Genomic DNA, 5,523 nt, shown 5'->3' with positions numbered 1-5,523 from the left:
CAAATCTATCTCTATATAAAAATATATATGTAATATATACATATTCAAAAATATATACAGAGCCTGTTTAAAAGAGTACAGTATTATTTAGTAAAATTCAACCTGTTCTATGGACCAAATGTAAAATATTTATAAATTAAGAAGCATTTTAAATGTCTATGAATGGTGTCATAATTAAAGCACGATTGTTATGTAAGTTTCCAAGAGTTTAGAGGAAAAAAGAATAAAGGTTATATTATACAGTAAATTCAAAATTATGCAGTCTTTCATTGGACAAACCTAACATGTTAAATTGGTTTTCTTGTGAAGCAAGTTTTAAATATTTCAAATATCATATATATAGTGTTTTTAAGTATCAAGGCCCTGTATCATTCCTGATGTGTATTTATCTGTAATATTGTTACGATTTAGCTGGTATTCACATACGATTATACGGTGAGTTTAAAAGCAGAGATGAGAGTGTTCCTGAAACAGTGAACCTGGGTGGTAGCAGAAGATAGACTTGCACAAGGTTTATCTCAGAGGTACTGCTACAGCTCTGCCATACTCACTGTCAGCTCTCAGGGGAAGGTGATACTCAACAGGTTCTTACACTACAATTAAAAAAAAAACAATTTCAGAACTCCACCAATAATTATGCAAATATTCAGATGACAAAAAGTTAATTTATTAAACTTAATCAGATTTACTTTGCAATCTGAAAAATACTGAGTATCGGCTTAACTGCATTTAAATCCCTGTGTGAGCAGAAACGCTAGCTCCTGTTTGTTTGACTTACTGATGAATTAAGACCTAAAGTCTAGATAGAACACATGTATTACTCCAACAGGCAGAAAGGAAAAAAAATGTTAAGAAGTTGCACTGTTCTGTTTCTGACTTGCTGGAATGACAAGACAAAGTGGAAGCCACCAGAAAAACCCAGGAACGAGTGAGGCAAGCTGGGGAGGAAGTAGGGTAGCTGGCATAGGCAAGTCTCCAGACTGGAGACACTGCTAGTAGGAGAAGTATCAATGTGGTTAATAATACTGAGAATAAAAGCTGTGCAGAGCAACTAGAACATGACTGGATCAGCATGCTGAGGCTGTCAGAATTGCCTGGTTTTCATGAAAATTCCTGCCAGCAGAATAGTAACAACTGATGTGTTTCAGGCTGTTTAACTACACTGCTGGAGCAGAGGTACTGCTAGAGTAATACAGCAGGCTGCAGCATTGCAACTTCCTACCCAGAGGCCCATCAGGTCTTCTTGCACAGTCCCTGAACCTGCTCGCCCTGAAGCTTACCTTGCGGCGAGATGGAGTGTCTTTGCTCATGGTCGAGCCCACGTTTGCTCCTATCCCTGGAGGGGATCTGCAGGCTGGGAGCTGCAAGCTGTGGCCTCAGTGTGGCTCATGAGGAGGGCCCCAAAAGCGACATCCAGTTCCCTCACAGAAAGGCTTTGTTTCACCTAATTTTGTACAAATTAAATTCCAGATTTAGATTCAGAGCACTATTTTGTTCATTTTTAAAAAAGTAGTCTTCAGTTATTGCCCCTGCCTGGCAACCAGTCCTAGTTGAATCCAATAGGCTGGCAAAACAGAGATCTTTTAAATTAAACTAATGCATTTCTACAAAAATCATTTTCCCCTACCTCAGTTGTCATTAAAGTGTGAGAAAACTTCAAGCAAGCAAGTTCTACAGCAGTCTGTCTTACATCTGGGTCTATGAAATGCTTTTGCTGAGGAGTTAGATAATTAAATACAACACAGCTATAAAATTGGGACAGGACATCATGCTGGGAAAGAGTCTAAACAATTTTAGAGGACGTGATTAGAATTGAAAATGCTCTTGATAAATGTGTCCAAAATCATAAACTTCAAATACAAAATGCTGCTTTTAGAAAGGCACACGCAAACGTGCAAGTGCTAATGGGGGATGTCGGGAAGGGAGGATTCTTGCTCTGTTTTGAGAAAAGGCTGGAGAAGAAGGGCATGAGTGTGTAGGGAAGATCACAGATTTTTAGTTATGGAAATGGGGCAAGAAGCAACTTTGGCAATTTTGAAATTACAGGGGAAAGTTTAAATCATCTTTAATGTATGTATCACATGAATTAGTTAGTTACATATTGTATTCCTGGCTTTCAGGATCTACTGTAAGAAAAATGACAACAGTTGCATTTGAGAGAAGTGGACACAATGCTTAGTGCTGGATGGCTGGCCAGATAGCCTTGCAAGGGGCAAAGAAATTATGGTTGAGGAAAAGGAACTTAGTTGAAGGATATTGAGTTAGTGCTGTGATATTTCCGTAGTCTCCTGGAGGAATTTTCTCTTGACGTTCTGCAGATATCCTGACAGCAATTCAACAAGAAAAATGCAAATAAGGTCACTTCTTCCCTACAGGACTGCAGAATGCCCTGAGAGAAATCCATGTCCTTGCACGTCAGGAGTATTAGTTCAGCTACATGTGCTTTTTTTCTAAAATAACACTATGTTGCTTTTGGGTTTTTGTTTGTTTTAAGCCTGATTATTTCTGTTTTGTTCTGCCTAGGCCACAATAGCATTAATACAATTAACTATTACAACTACTAAACTTTAAGCTAAATTCAAATGTTGAGTGGTATTCAGGGGATCATAAACCCAGAGGCATGGCTGTGCATTGAGGTACAGACAATCATATGCTTACCTTAGCCTAGTAGTAAGCACAAGGTGGTATCTCCTGCCTGACGGTGCATGACCACATCTGGCAGCTACAACTGAACCCAGTGAAGAGGAGTGCAGAGGCTGTTGGACAGCTACCTACAAACCAAGAAAGAAAAACATGATGAGGAAAAAAATACAGAAGTTGTGTTGCTCAGGAAGGCAAATTGATGAACTCAGAGCTAAGTCCAAGCTACAGGAGCTGCCAGTTGACTGTAGATGGCTACTGTTACCTTAGCGTTTTTGAATCTTCCAAACTACTGTAAATTAACCAGTTTCACTTCTCAGTTATTGGAACAAGAAAGCAAGCACCAGGCTTTATACTCTAAAAGTTTTTTTAAATATTTTTCCCTCTTCTTTCCCAACTTCTCATGCTGTTCAGGATAGTAAATTGAAAAAAATAAGAATTCATATGTGCTGTTATTTAGGCCAGTTAGCCCTAACTATCCCTTCCTTGATCTGAATGCTCTGAATCGCAACAGCCCTGGTGCCCGCGGAGGGCCTGGGCCAGGCTCAGCTAGTCCATTCCTCTCTGCTGCACATTCTGCTGCTGCTAGGGAGGAAGGAGATGGCCTTGGAAACGGCAGTGGTAAATTCTGCCCTACCTCCTGGACGCTGTCTGTATCTTCAGGCCTGGATATTCATTGCTTCATCATTTCCTCTCCTGATGGTTAGAAGGGTTGTACAGTGGCCAAGATATGGGCAGGTTATAACTCACTTCTCCGAGCAGACTAAGCAGTCCTTCAGCAGATAGGAAGTAATGACAAGGAAGAAGAGTCAGAATTATCTTCATGAGTACTCCCTGTTTAACAATAAGAAGGACAAGTTGAGCTGACTGATTAGAAAGTCATCAACAGATAATTTTTTAAAATTTTAATACATTTTTTTCCATTTTTTCCACTCTAAACGTGCCTCCCTGTCTCTCCACTTCCTGTGAATTAAAAAAAAAAAATGGCAAGAGAGAGAGAAATCAAAAGATCAGAGAACAAAGGGGAAGCAAAAAAAAAAAAAAAAGTCAAGTGAAACATAATATTTAGTCAGAGCTACAGAACTTAGTTCTCTCTTATGAAGATGTAATTAAGCATTGCCATTTTTCCTTCCTTCCTATGCTCCCCAACAAGCTCTAAGGCCAGTCTATAATTCAGCCAGTCTTTCCTGCTGACATTTATTGGGCATTGAGCAATTTTCTTCAATTCTCACAGAAATCCAATTCATTTTCAGATCTACAGATCTGCATTTTGTTCTGCTCTTCTGACCGAACACTTGACTAGTCAACTCCAGGAGCCCCACAGCTGTGACAAGAGCTCACCTTACAGCGGTGTCCTTCACCATGCAGACAGGGAAGCAGTACTCCCTAACTGCCAGCCCCACCATGCACAGAGCCATCGGTGTACTTGTGTGCATACGCACATTTCGCAAACATATTCATTCATAAATCAGCTCCAATTTTAAAATTTATGAATTGGTGGTGGAGGACTCGCACTATTTTTCAGCCTAACATCTGATGTTTTCCATGCTTGTAAATGGTTTCACATTAAAATTAGTAAGAGATGTTCAAATGTTTGAATATCAAGCAGGCTGAAATAATCTGGTGACTTATTTGTGAGTCATAAGTACACAATCATGCTAAATGTGTCCAAGACTGCCTAAGAGAAAGGCAGAATGGATGAGGCATTGTCACAAGGACACAAATTAATGGTTTTTGCCAGGAATGGTGCTTTAGTCATACCAGAATATCTGCCTCATCTCCCTTTGGAAATAAGTACCTAAGAAGTTGGGTATTTATGCAACATTTTAAAGTAACAGCAGAAAATGACTAAAATGTACAAACTGAATTTGTGTTTGGAGTCTTCTCTACACTTGACCCAACTGCATGTCCTCTTGATGCCAGGAGGGGGTGAAACTGGATGGAGCATGTCACTTCCTTACTACATTGCAGCAATACAATTTCTACATATCGTAACTACTTGAATGCAACCCAGGGACATCTACAGACTTTTTTTTTTTTTAAGAGAAAAAAAGCCAAAGAGGCTAAAATTATTCTGCAAAAAAGGTTTTCCAGTCATCTCTGGCACTTCTATTTACTGGCACTACCATATTTCCTAGCATATTCAAACACACAGTTACATCTGAATCTTCCCTGCAGTTGAAGAGCTACACCACAGAAAAAGCTCAGAAGTAACAACATCCAGTACAGTCAGGACATCACCTCCTGCTCAGCCACCTGATCTGTCACCAAAATGGAGCCAGGATCCTCCCTCCTCAACTACCTGTCAGACACTTTCAAATTCATGAACACAAAGCTCTGGAAGGAAGCTGGAGCACCACAAGAAGGTATATTTTGCCAAGTGTGGGAGAACTTGTTACAGTTATAGAAATGTCTGAGCACTTCAATAATGCAGACAGGCTAAACTACAGAAGTCAGGGCCCAAAAAAGTGAGCCCCAATGTTTTCCCCAAAAAAAGAAGAGTGGGCCTCTGGGGTGAATAAAAAGAGTCTCAGGCTTTTGACTACATGAAAGGTTTTGTTTCTTTTTTAAGCAGTCAGCATTTCCCAAACAACGATCACCTTGATCACGTCAGAGCGGCACCTGGGGCTGTTCAGGCTGAGACGGCACCGCAGAGCCTGGCCGTGCCCGAGACTGTGATGTTGCCAGAGCTAATCCCTGGAAAACTGCAGCAGCTCCTGCTGCTGAGGCTGCACCTCTCTGGGCAGCATGACAGCAARTCTCCACTGGAGCTTTACGAGCAAAACTGCTGTCCGTGCACGCTCAACTTCTGAAGCAGGAAGTCATTAAATATTTGCTTATAAATATAAAACCATCTAGTATTGTAGGAATTGAAACAACTGG

Source organism: Rhea americana, unplaced genomic scaffold (genome assembly GCF_003343005.1).
Source record: "Rhea americana isolate MKP2758 unplaced genomic scaffold, rheAme1 scaffold_19, whole genome shotgun sequence".
Taxonomy (NCBI): domain Eukaryota; kingdom Metazoa; phylum Chordata; class Aves; order Rheiformes; family Rheidae; genus Rhea; species Rhea americana.
This window is presented reverse-complemented; position numbering follows the sequence as displayed.